The 13,916-nt window shown below is 48.0% G+C and overlaps 1 protein-coding gene and 1 pseudogene across 13 annotated transcripts in view; one reads left to right on the forward strand and one right to left on the reverse strand.

The window, feature by feature from the left end:
- Positions 1 to 13,916, reverse strand: part of Megf11 (multiple EGF like domains 11) — a 373,828-nt gene that overhangs the window by 261,096 nt on the left and 98,816 nt on the right. The window lies entirely within an intron of this gene.
- On the forward strand, positions 11,544 to 12,197 carry LOC103736904 (annotated as a pseudogene).

Raw genomic sequence — 13,916 nt, forward strand, 5'->3', positions numbered from 1 at the left:
GTTGTAATAGGCACTGTACCTGGTGAACTGAGGGGCAGGAAGGTGGCCAGGTATGACTCATACCTGCCAGTGGGGTCTAGTCAGTGCATTCCCCTCGTCATGGTTTGAACTGATTAAAAGAGACCCTGCAACACCTGCCTGGACTTGGAAGTCCCAAAGAAACCACACAAGACTGAAGCCCACTGGTAGAAACCCAAAACAGCAAGTGGGGGACCTGGGAAAGACTTGTGCAATAAATGGTACTTGGGGTGAATAGAGTATAGAAAGGTGGCAGCAGATACAGCACACACTAGTGTGTGGAGACGAAGTGGCAGGTGGTGTTGGAGGAACCAGGTGACAGAGGCTCACACTACAGTGCAACAGTGACCAAATGGCCAAACGGGAAACTTTGGGAGGCATTTTCCAGCCGTGACTTCTATAGATCACTAATAAGGGATTGACAGAAAAGTCTCAGGTAAAGATTCTCAAGAGGGAATAATCTCAAGAACGCTGTGTTATATCCTTATCTGCAATAGCCACTGTGTATGAAAGCATACCTCAGACTCTAAGAGGACCCTAAGGAGAGACCTCTCTCTAGTGGCTCAGCCACCCAAGTGAGCGGAGCTCCTCGTGATCCCAGTGTGGGATACTCTGCTCCTCTTGCTCAAAGTCAACTATGGAGAGTGGCCTGGTCCTTGTCAGTCTGTGACCTCAACATTTGTACTGGTTTATTTTAATTCTTGAAACTCTTCAGGCCAGCCACCAGGTATCCTAAGAGAAACTGACCTCTGGCTGGAGATGTGACTCAGTAGAGTGTTTGTCTAGCATACACAAAGGCCTGATTTCAATCCCTGACACTGCATAAACTGGGCATGCCACTGCACTCCTATAATCCCAGCACTCAGGAAGTGGAGGTAGCAGGATCAGAAGTTCAAGGTCATCCTGAGCTACATAGTGAGTTCAAGGCTATTCTGAGATATATGAGGCTCTTAGGGGACAGAGAGAGAGAGAGAGAGAGAGAGAGAGAGAGAGAGAGAGAGAGTGAGATTGACTTTATAGCAAAGGATCCCCAGGACTCCTCTGCAGGCTGAGTAGACGTTGGCAATGTTGGCATCTTCAGGAGACCTCTGCATTCTCTTCAGTTTGGCTCTGGCTAGCACCTGTGGAGTCCAGCCTGTCCCTCTAGTGACAATCTACACCTGCCCAGGTACCAGCTGCTCCCTTAACCAACATGTATAAACTGGGGCGGAGGGTAGATAGACAAACAGATGGCCAGGGGACCAGTTGTTACAAGCTGATGGTCCATCTGTTCAAAACTCCTACCAGGCCTGCTTCCCCTCTGCTACTTGCCTTGTCCTGACACTGCTGAAATCTTGCACACTAAAGCTGGGGCCATGTACCTGAACATCCTCTCTATGCAGCCCTGTCTCTTCTAAGCAGTTCTTCCTTCTTGATCAATTTGCATTGATATCAAGGGTGACAGCAGTCAGACAGTTTTATGAACCTTGAACTCCTAATCTTCCGGTTTCCATTTCCTCAGTGACTGGAATTGCAGACCTTTGTGCCACTACCCTGGTTTAGGTGGTGCTGTGGATTGAACCCAAGGTATCTGGTATGCTAGGCAGGCATCCTACAAACTGAGCTACATCACCAGAACTGTTTTTTGGACCTTGGAAAGATTTCTCTCCCACAACAATGTAGATGAAATATTGTGGCTGATGGAGTACATGCAGAGAAACAGGGGTTGAGTGGAAAGTATGCATGGTGATTGATGATATCTACCTGGGTTCTGGATGGGACAGGGACAGCACAGGCACATGCAAGTGCAGTCTCTAAAAATGTCCCTGCTTTGGAGGTTGTTCCTCTTCTATAATTGCCACTCATACATGGCCTCAGTTTCTCCCTCTCTCCTCTCCCATGCCCCATGCCACCAGAACACGTATTTCTCGAGGGCAAATATTTCCATCAGCTGCCTTCACTCCTACGACCTCAGTACCAAAAGGACCATCAGCACTGAGAAGGGTGCTCAGGACATCTTTGTCAAATACTTAACTGAGTCTATAGCTAAACCCCACCTCCCACCTTTACTCACTCCCAAGCCTTACAGTCACCTGACTTGTGTCTCACCTGACAGAAGACACCAAAGTCTCATCCCAGGTCACCATGAGGGGCTGTGTGAACACTGCACCACCGGGATCCCAATCTGTTGGCATCAGTTAGAGTGGGCACCCGTGACATCCTGAATATGACTCAGAGGCCCCTGCCTGGGCCTCCGCATCAGCACTGGTGCTTGTCTGCCTGGGGGCCAGTACAAGGCAGGCATTGAAGACAAGTCAATAGCTCACACTGCAAGTGAAGCCCATGAAAAGGCACTTTCAGGATCAGGAGCAGAGGCTAGGGCTGATCATGTACACATCTCACATCCCTCCCAGCATGTGGATGCCAAGAGATCTCTATCTTCTATTTATAGAGCACACACACACACACACACACACACACACACACACACACTTCTGCTATTTTCTGAATAAAACAAGCCAAGTTTACCCACAAGAGGCCAACCAAAGGCTATTGTCCAGCCTAGCCAATCTTCTTCCCTTCTTTTGCCCCCACTGTCGGCCGGCCAGCCCCAGACTTCTCTCTATTTACCAGTCTTGCTGGGGTCTAAATATTGTGAGATGAAAGGAGGATGATTAGCCCCCTCAGCCCCTGGCATTATGAGGCTCTGTCTTTGCCTTGATGAAGCCTCCCAATCTCCGGCAATCCCATCAGGGACTGGGTTTATGTTGAATGCTTTCTAATCTCCCTATACTTTAAAAAAAAAAAAAAAAAAAAAAAAAAACTTTGAAAATAAATCCACAGTCTTAATCACAAAAGAGTGCTCCCCTGACTGCCAGAGCACCAAGTCCCAGTGCCAACGTGGAGGCCCTGCTGCCCCTCAGGATAAATCAGGGGGCTTGCCGACCCATCTTGAGACATGTTAAATGTTTTCTTCTGAGACCAGGCTCTTCCACCTTGATAAATTCTGCTTTTCCCTTACCTGGGAAGCCTCGCACTGCAAATCTCAAAAATGACACCAGGGAGGCTGCCAACAACCATTCATCAGGGTCCAAACACTGTCCTGTCCCCCTACACCCTTGCACCCTGCTGCAAGCAAGTAACCCTGACATCAGCCAGGCAGGATAGAGGGGACAGCACACCCCTGGGGCTAGAGAGGAATCTCCAAACTAATAAAGCACTGGCCTCCTGTCCGGTTACATGGCCTCTGGGTTCTGCTTCCCCCATTCTGTGCTCCCCACTCCCGAGCAGGCAGCCTCGCATGGGAGGCCTCCAGCCCTACAAAGATGAAGGCAGAAAACTTATCTGTGTTCTTAGGCCATCCCATTTCTCACAAAGCAATTATCTCCATCTTTCCATTTCTTTGCAAATTAGGGCACCCTCAGCTGGCCTGGTCTCTCCCCACCCTGCTCCCCACCTGCCTTCCCCTCTGCGGAGCTGCTGCTCTTCCAGCTGCGGGGTTCTGGGAATGGTGGGGAGTCCTGGGCATAAAATTGTGGCTCCATCCTCAAAACCTCCCAATGACAATGCAGCCAATCAGGGGATGGAGTCACAGTTTCATCCTGGGCGGGTGAGGCCGCATTCCTACCCACTCGGAAAAAATTTTCTCAAGCCACAAGATGTAAAAATAAGTGGGCAGACAGGGCTGAGGGACCAGGTCCTGGAGATTCACTTGTCAACAGAAGGTCAGGTGTCTAGATATGACAATGATATCTGGACAAGCCAGAGTATCAGAAGGAGACCCAGCAGCATCAACTGCCCAACATTTCATCCCCCAGGAGGGGAGGTGATTTCTTCAAAGACACATGGCAAAATGACCACGGAGCTCAAGGGAAAGAATGGGAGTCAGCAGGACCTGAGTTCAAATCACGACTGCACCTTAGGTCTACATAACCCAGTTAAAATCACTGACGTGTTTCACAACCTTTTTTCCTTTAGACAGAAGGGTGTCAGGTAGCCCAGGCTGGCCTCAAACTCACTGTATAGTTTGAAGATGACCTTGAATTTCCACCTGGTTTATGTGGTGCTAGGAATCAAACCCAGAGTTTTGTGCATGCTAGCCAAGCACTCTGCCAACTGAATTATGTCTCCAACCACATTTCACATCTTTCACAGGTGATGAAACCAACTTCACAGGGCTGTGAGGGATGTACAGTAAGAGCAGCTGAACCAACCAGCCCAGGGCCTGGCACAAAGATGCTCAATGAAACTCATTTCCTCCTGACTCATGGCTGCCTCCTCTGAGATGCTTCCAGATCTGTAATTCTGACTTCCATAATTTCCATGTCAGGAGAAAAAAAGAAAAGAAAAATGCTGATGGGAAAACCCCCTGCTGGAGAATCCGGGCTCAGCTGGACAAACATGGCTACTCAGGGTCCGTCCTAACTGCTGCTATCCAGCAGGTCTCATCCTTCAACCATTCATTAAGCAGACACTTATTGAACACTCACCAATCACAGTGACACTGAGGTGACTCAGGCAGGGCCCAGCTCTAGACCCCTAACACCTGCTCTGGGTGGGTGGGAATGCTGTGGGAGGGAGAGGCCTCTGGACAAGACTGATTCAAAGCACTGAGGCCTTTCCCTACAGAAAGCCTGGGGTAAGTAGGATAGGAAATCAGAGACCTTTGCTCCAATCAATGTACTGTATTTCTGCAGGGCAGATTCTGGCCCCTCTCCATTCTAGTTCTCTCTGAATTCACTCAGAATCTGGCTTCGCAGTCTGAAGGAGAGTAGCCCTTTACCAGCTGGCTCAGCCTCCCAGCTCCTGTCTGTCAGGGCTCAGAGAGCCACATTCTCTCCCTGAGATCTTTCCTCCCTCCCTCCAGAGTTCTGACTCAGCTTCTCATAGGCCCATTCTTCTCTAAACCCTAAATCAGGATCTTGCTGAGTGACCCAAGAGAGGCTGCTTAACCTGTCTGAAATTCATTCTGCTTGTACTCAGGGGAGATCATACTATATCATCTCTTGGGCCCTTAACACTCAACAAGTCTGCCTGTGATATGCCAGATGATTCCATCATGAACTCCAGATGCTGGACATAGAGCTACAGGGTTTGTTTGCTCTGCTGGGTTTTGATCTTGCTTTGGTCTAATCTTTCCTTGTTATGCTCTTTTCCACCCTTTTGGAATGGGAATTTTTCTTCTGTGCTGTTGTATATTGGAAGTATATAATGTTTTTTAGTTTATAGATATCCAACGTTAAGGGATAATCTTAAATCTTAGAACAGACTTTGGACTTCTTTGGACTTTAGACCAGCGATAGGATTGTTAAAGACCATGGGGGCTTTTAGAGATGGAATTAATGCATTCTATATTATGAGATGAAAGCGATCCTTAGGGGCCAGGGGTGGGATGTTATGATCTCAGGTCATGCATTGGGGTGTCAAATTGACAAGGGGAGGACTTGTGGTGGTTAATTTTCATTGTCAACTTGTGTATATCTATGAGAGCATTTCCAGAGAGGCTTAACTGAGGAAGACCCACCCTAAATATGGGTGATACCATCTCATAGGTTAGAGTCCCAGATGACTTTTTAAAAAGGAAGGAGAAGGAGCAGGCAAGCAAGCTGAATACCAGCATTCACCTCTTTGCTTCCTGACTGTGGATGCAATACTAACAGCTGCCTCAGGCTCCAGACGCCTGGACTGCATTCTTTCTTCAACCTCAAGCCACAATAAACCCTTTATCTCTTAAGTTGCATTTGTCAGGTATTTTATCACAGCAATAAGAAAAGTAACTAATACACCCACTGGGAGAGAGTCGGTGCTTCTTGGGAGGAGAGGAGCCTGCAAGCCTGGGGAGAAGAAATGGCAGTACTATAATGTTGGGACCCTGAGCTCCCACCCAGCTGTGTCCACTATTTGGCCCCCTTGAAGACTAGTCTCTTTCCTTGCACTGCACTCCAGCCCAGAGCTGATACTGGGCCAGCTCTGCTCCACTGGGCCGTGGAGTCAGTAACTAAATAGGCCCCAGATCTGGGCACCAAACAAGGATAGCTCCTCTAGATGTCCCTCAAGAACCTCCAGTTCTGCACCATGAAACTGACCAGTTCCCAGCCATCCAAAGCTCCAATGTCCTAGACTCCAGCCCCAGAAGTGGCAAGGCTCATCCAGGTGTTCTGAAGAGCAGCTTATAGGACCCATCAAGGTGTTTAGCATTCAACTTCTGCCACACCAGTGTCAAGACTGACCAAGGCCAAAGGAAGAGCACCCGCCATCTCTAGAGATCATCACAGCCCTGAATGCTCACCCACGGGGCTCTCTAAGTGAACTCCAGCATGCCTACTAACATAATATTGTGCAAGTGTTAAACATGATGGGAAATACACATGGTGGGGCAGACCTGAGGTTCTAGCACTTGGGAGGCTGAGGCAGGATGATCACTGGAGCCCAGGAGTTTGAGATCACCCTGGAAGGTAGTACTTCCATAAGAAAAAAGGAAGCAAGGAAGGGAGGAAGTAAGAAAAGAAAGGAGGGAAGGACGGGGGGGGGAGTAGAGAGATTTGGAAGTCATATACCAGCACTTTACTGGGGTCACCACCCTGAGAAGAAAGCAAGGCTTGTGCTTTTGAGTCAAGTGTTTTTGTTATGATGATGTTTCTTAAATTCAGGATCATCACTGGCATCTGGATAGCAAAGATATTTTAAGATAATTCACAATCAACTGTCTGACACGGCTTAAGAATGACCCTGATGTGCTATGATTGGAAAGTCAGGTCACAAAACAGCACAAACAGCGCGATCACATTCCTGCATATCACGCTGCACATGTGTAAACGGACAGGAGGAGAAAGAACAGGGCACCGCATGGTCCCACAGAGCCAGCCTGAGCCCAAGTCTGCTGCCCTAAGGACACTGGGCCCTTTGTGGAACTCCCCAGGCGGCCCTTGAAGCCATCTGGCTGGGGGGAGCCTGCCACTGCCATTGGATGGCACTCGTCCTCATAGTGAGCCTATCTAGGCTGTGATTAAGAACATTATGCTATTTCAAAGACCCAAAATGATCTGGTGAATGAGAAAATGGAGAGATAATGTAGATTTTTGTCAGCTCTATTCAGGGTAACCTATAGATCGGGTATTTGGATTTTTAAAAGAAATGTATTGCAGTCCTTTGTCCCCAGCAATGATGAATTCTGGCTCACAGTATGGCCAGGTCAGCCCTGCTGGGCACTTCAACATTACCAGGGCAACAGCCAGAACCACAAGTCCCTAAATTTCAGAAGCCTTCTGGGTCTCCATCCCAGCTCTCTGCCTCTCACCAACTAACAGGGTGACCTTGGGTGAGTCTCATGACATCTTTCTAAACACTAAAGTGGGCAGGATAATGAAAACTAATTTCATTAGCCTAGTTATTAATTGGGTTGTTTGATTTCTTGTTTAATTTTTTAAATTTTATTTATTATTAATGTCTCCAGAAATGGAGACTAGAGGGGGCACACATGGGCCACAGCGTGTACATAGAGATCAGAGGACAAATTTTGGGAGTTGGTCCTCTCTTTCTACTGTAGGTTCCAGGGGTTAAACTCAGGTCGTCAGGCTTATGTAGCAAACACATTTACCCACTGAGCCACTGAGCCCTCTTGCTGGCCCTGTTGTTTAGGTTTTTTGAGTCCTTTGTAAATTCTATATATTAATCTGTTGTCAAATGTATAACATGTAAAGACTTTCTCCCATTCTATAGGCTGTCTCTTCACTAGATTAAGCACTTTGTTTGCAACAGAGGAGCTTTCTAATTTCATGAGATCTCATTTGTCAATTGTTTCCTGAGGGAAGATTTATATACATATATAAATCATGTATGTGTATATGAGATATGAAAGTAAAAGTAGGGGTTTAGGGAGATGGTTCAGAAGAGAGATTGTTACACAACCGTGAGGACCCAAGTTCAAATCCTCAGAATTCACATAAAATGCCAGGCATGGTTGTATGTGCTTACAACACCAGTGCTATGGGGTGTGGGGAGCACTGAGATAGGAGGATCACAGGGGCTTGCTGGCTACCAGCCTACTCCAGGTTCAGTGAGAAACCCTGTCTCAGGGGCATAAGATGGAACTAGAACAGGACACTTCTCTGGCCTCCTCACATTTGTACATGAACACCTCCCCTTCTCACACATATAGAAAGAAAGAAAGAGAAAAATGGGGCTGGGGAAATAGTTCAGTCCCTAAAGTACTTGACTGTAAGCACAAGGTCCTGAGTTCAAGTCCCGGAACCCACATTAAAGGGAAAAGAGAGGCAGGGAATAGTGGCATGTGCTTGTAACCCCAGCACTGAGAAAGCAGAGAGACGAGAGGATCCCTGGACTCAGAAAAACAAGTGGGGCTGGAGAGATGCTCAGCAGTTAAAAGCACTTACTGTTCTTCCAGAGGACCCTCCTTTGGTTTCCAACACCTACATAACACCTGTCCTTAACTCCATTTCCAGGGGATCTGACCCCCTCTTCTGGCCTTCTTGGGCATTGTATGCGTGTGGCACACAATCATGCAGGAACTCATACACATTAAAAAAAAGTTAACAACAACAACAAAATAACAAAGTAGATAGCACCTGAGGAACTACAGCCAAGATTGTCTTCTGGCCTACACACACACACACACACACACACACACACACACACACACACACACACACTGTCCCTCATCACCCCAGGTTTAATTTGTAGACTGGCACTTGAGCCCCAGACTCATTGTGTTCCTGGCCTGATTACTCCTTGTTTATTTCAGTATTTTCCAGGAAATTGTTCATTAAGGCTAAAAGCACCTGCTTACAGTAAGAGAGCGTTATACAAAGCCCCTGTCACAGGGACCTGGGAAGAGCATTAATTAATGAAGGGAAAGTGACCAAACATGTTATAAATTAAAGGTCTGGAAAGAAATGTCTGGCATTTGGTAGATTCTGAAAAAAAGGTTGAACTGAAACATCATATTTTCAGACCACAGTGGGGTTAAAAAAAAAACAGGAAGAAAAAAATATAAAAGGTGGCAGAGGTAACGATCTATTTCTGGAGCTACTAAAGCCGGAGTTTCCATTAAGAGAATTATAAATCAATTCTGTTTTGTCTAGGGGCATCTACGCATGGTGTGTGCTAAATTAAAAAGCTTAACACGTCAGGTAGTTCCTTCTGAGGGGTCTGTGGAATGATGCCAACAGAGGTGGTGAGATCTGCAAAAAGGCATGGTAGGTTATGAGGAGGAAGTTGGGGGACTGAGCTATTGTGTCACACTAGTCAAGCCGTGCAGGAACCAGGTCATCCTGAACACAAGGATGGAGAGAAAAAAATGTACCCCAACTAAGAAGAGCCTTCAATTAACTGGAAAGTGGCCAGAACAGCTGGCTGTACCCACAGTAGCCTGTCAGGCCTGAGCCTTGCAAGTACCACCTCCACCCCAAAGCCAGTGAGCACTGCTCCTGAAAAGCACCTTCCAGGGGCTACCACATAAAACCAGGCATGGCGGTATCTATAAACTCAGCGTTTGGGATCAGAAGTTCAAGGCCATCTTTGGCTATATAGGGAGTTCAAGGTCTCCCTGGGCTCCAGACCCTGTCTCAAAGGAGGGAGGGTGAAAGGGAACGAGAACACCTCCCAGAGCTGGGTTCATCTTTGGTTCATTCAGCTTAATTTTTCTCCATCCGTAGCCACCCCAAGAGTCTTCAGGAAGGATGACCCTGAAATCATATAAAATTTCATAAATCAGAGAGATTCAATCCTGTTCATCCTAATCCACTTACTCAAGCAGGAAAGGAGATGGGATACATGCAAAAGAGTTTTGATAACATGTACTGGAACCAAGAAAACCATTTAACTTCCAGCCCCTCAAGAGACTCGGAGATTTGAACAGTCTTCAAGGCAAAGCTTACACAGAAACCGGTTCCCTGCCCAATGCCAGCTTTGCTCTGTTGCTTTTTGCTCCTTCCCCAGATAGCCCTGGCCTAACCTTAAAATGCTGAGTAACCAGTAGGCAGAAACGGGGAGCTCATGCCAAGTCCAAGCCTTACTTCCCCAATGGTATAAATCTGAGGTGTGCCCACAAATTTCTAAATTTGCATTGATGCATACGGGGACTCAGTGGGGTGGGAAGAATGGGAGGCAGGCCAGAGCTGGTTAAACCTTAGTAGGCCTCTGACACACATCCCTTCAGCTGTGCCAAAAGGGAGAAGAAAAAGACAAGGGCAGGGGGTGGGTTGGGAAGGGGGCAGGCAGAGACCCTCAAAGCAGGCATTAGGGCCCAGGGAGTAAGTAGCCAGCTAGAAAGCCAGGATTGGAAGTCTGAGCCCATGAGGTACTGTGCATACTTGTGCTCTAAGAATGTCCATGGACTCAGAGAACATTCTAGATAATATGCATCTACCAAATACCAGAGCTAAGGAGAAATGGATGGCCCCTGAGACCCTACATTGGGCCAGGTACTGGCAGGCACATGGTCCTCCCCACTCAGTCTTCTTTGTAACTCTGTGAGCAAGATGTTAAAGATCATAAAACAGAGTCTCCCAAGTTGACATGGGTGACCTAGACAGGAGCTTCCTACCTGCCTGTCCATCTCTCTGCTCCCAGGGAAGTCTCCATGCTTTGGTTCTGTTTTGTTTTGAGACAGGGTCTTGTATAGCCTAAACTGACCTCAAATTCATTACATAGCTGAGGATAGCACTGAGCTTCTGATCCTCCAGCCTCCACTGCCCAACTGCTGGGATCATAGGTGTGAACCACCACTCACAGTGTATGTGGTGCTGGGGATCAAAGCCAAGGCTCCATGTGCCCTAGAGAAGCACTGTACCAACTGAGCTACTTCCCCAGCCCCAAGTCTCCATTTTTGAACTCAGCCACATGCATGAGTGTGTGTGCATGTGTGTGTGTGTGTGTGTGTGTGTGTGTGTGTGTGTGTGGAGGGGGGAGGAGGAGGAAAAGGAGGAAGAAGGAGGAGGAAAAGGAGGAAGAGGAGGAGGAGGAAGAGGAGGAGGAAGAGGAATGGGGTCATCTCCATGGAGCCAATCTTCCTCCATACTCACAAGATGTGACCAGAGGAGGCCAGATACTCTTTGACAATAGACTCAGGCCAGCTGTGTAGCCCCCTTGGTGGTTCATCATCCCTGCTAGTTGAGAGTCAGCCAGGTTCCCCACCTGAAGCACAGGATCCAGAACCGACTGCTGGCTCTTTCTCTTGATGATTCTTGGCATACAGGAGAAGAGGCGTCCACTGGCTATGGCACACACCTCAGGACACAAGGGTTAGACACACTCAGAACCTGGCTGAGAGAGTTCTGCATGATCTCCAAAGCCCCTTTGGCTCTATGTTAGAAGCAGGAAGACTGCAAGCCTCTAGTTCCAGAACCAAGCAGAATGACCCTCGGAACACCACCCAAAGGGATGAGGACGCTCAATGTCCTGGCTGAGCATGGCTGAATTCACAATGTACTGTGTGAATTCTCCTTTCCTGTCATCTCTGGGCCTAACCACTTTCTTTAACACCCCCAATCCTGCCTCAGTGGTGCTCCTTGGAACTGTGGAAGAAAATGAAGGGCAGTCCTCAGGCAGGGCTCCAAGTGGGGTTGTACGTCTGGATTGTAGCCATAAGTGGACTCATTTCTAGCATGTGCTATGATCGCAAAGTTTTCCGGGTTCACCAGGTGCTCTGCAACCCCAGTGGGATGGCTCAGTTCTTCTCTTGGACTCTTGAACCCACCTTCTCATCTTCAGAACCCACCAACGAGGCCAGAGTTGGGATGGGAGCTACTGTGGACATCCAAAGGCTACAGAGGATGGAGCAGCTTGATCGGCAGCTGATGCTCTCTCAGTTTTCACAAGTGAGGCGACAGAGGCAGCAGCAGGGAGCAATGATCAATTGGATTCAACTTTTCCCTCCTTTATGTCAGCAACAAAATATAAACTACCAGGACAGTCCATGGTCTGCACAGCAAGCTTCTCCTCCTCTGGAAGTTTCTGAAGAGCAGGTTGCCCAGCTCATGGAGATGGGATTTTCCAGAGGAGATGCTTTGGAAGCCCTAAGGGCTTCAAACAATGACCTCAACATGGCCACCAACTTCCTGCTGCTACATGACAGTGGCGTGTCCCCACCACATCAGCCTGAGGACCAAGCAGACTCTGGCACAGATGTACAGATGTCCTGTCACGCACTGTCCTTAACACCAAGATGGTTACCACTGTAGTATCAAAATAAGTTTGCCATTAAATTAACATGTCTTTTCAAAAAAAAGAAAACAACCCACTCCCACCTTTAGGGCTGGCAACAGGGAGGCCAATTACTGACCAGAGATCTGACCAGTAATTGCCACCTTCTCTGTTGTCAGAGGATATGGCACTTATCCTAGAAGGAGCCAGTTCCCTTCAAAGGCAAAGCAGGCATTTCTGCCCCAGGAATAATCAGCACCCCACCCCTTTCTGAAACCCAGCAGAAAAACATCCTGATGCTTTACAAAGCAAGAGTCCTCCCTTCTCAACTTTATTTAGTGTGTATGTACATGTTCATATGTGTACAGGTATATGTATATGCAAATATGAAAGCTAAAAGTCAACTTTGAGTGTCATTCCTCAGGAGCCATCTCTTGTTTTTGACACAAGGTCACTCACTGATTCAGCATGATTCAGAATCACAGTGAGCCCCAGGGATCCTCCTGTCTCAACCTCCCCAGCACTAGGATTACAAGTACACACAACTACTCCCAGCTTTGTTACATGGGCTCTGAGTGTTGAACTGGGATCTTCATATTTACAGAGTAAGCACTTTACCAACCGAACCACCCCCCAGCCCCTTTTCCACTTTAAACTCTGCTCATGGAGCCCCAAGATGTCAGGGTGTGGCATGCCACACTCCCCTCTGCATAGCTCTCCAGAAACATCTGGCTCAGCAATAGCTGTGGTAACATCTCTGCATCCAAAGGGACATATCTAGACAGCACAGGCGCCTGCCAGCCTCCAGATCACTCCACAAAGTGGAGTTGAGGATAAAATCGCCCCGAGGGAAGGCAGAGGAGACATTTATTTCAAGCCAATCTCACCCACTGTGGAGCAATCACTAAAGCCAAATGGTAGAGCTGTCCTCGTATGTGTTGTGGTGTGTCAATGTGAGGAGAGAGTGAGCGGATGCAACTGCCAGCCCTGTGTAGCTGCCGCAGGAGAGATCTGTGAGGGGACAGAATCTGCTGACGAGGCTTCCATGACCTCCAAGGAAGGCCAGAGCTGAGTACCCAGCCAAGGACTGGGAGAAACAGGCCAGAGGCAGAAAAGCCCAGAGCTAGGTCTCTCCCTCCAGGTCTCTCAGCAGTCAGCTGTGTGACCCTCAACAAGTCACTGTACCTCTCTGGGTTACTTCTGCTGAAGCTGCATCTCTTTTCAAGTGCCTGCTTGCTTTAAGGAGAGGACACAGGCCTAAGAGCCCTGAGTGTGAGATTTCCACCAGCCACAGGGCCACAGGAAGTTCCTCTGGGCCTCAGTTTCCCCATTTATAAAAGGAGGTTGTGTAGCAGTCCTGCCATTTGAGAGCCACATTTCCACCCCAGTGAAGGTCCTTCTAGCTCCACAAAGTTCTCACAAAGTGAGTAACCAGAACAGGAACAGATGGAAGGGAAGAAGATCCCTTTCCAGAACTCATACACCTGCCACAGTGCCAGTCCCATCTGGTTACCAGTCAATGGCTGGTCCAGTAAATGGATGAAGTCCTGTGTTTGCCTCCAGAAATTGAAGCTGAGGGATAAGGAGGCCAGCTGGAGATCAAACAGCTGATAAAAGACAATAGTAATAGTTGGCCTCAAACCCAGGTCTTCAGACCTCCCCAATTCAGTTCTGGTCCCCCTCTACTATGCAACAGAGAGAGAGGGAAGGTAGATCTCAGGCAGAGCCTCATTGGAGTGGGCAAGGCTGAAGCACTC

Source organism: Nannospalax galili, unplaced genomic scaffold (assembly GCF_000622305.1).
Source record: "Nannospalax galili isolate Female #2095 unplaced genomic scaffold, S.galili_v1.0 scaffold54, whole genome shotgun sequence".
In the NCBI taxonomy this organism is placed as follows: Eukaryota; Metazoa; Chordata; class Mammalia; order Rodentia; family Spalacidae; genus Nannospalax; species Nannospalax galili.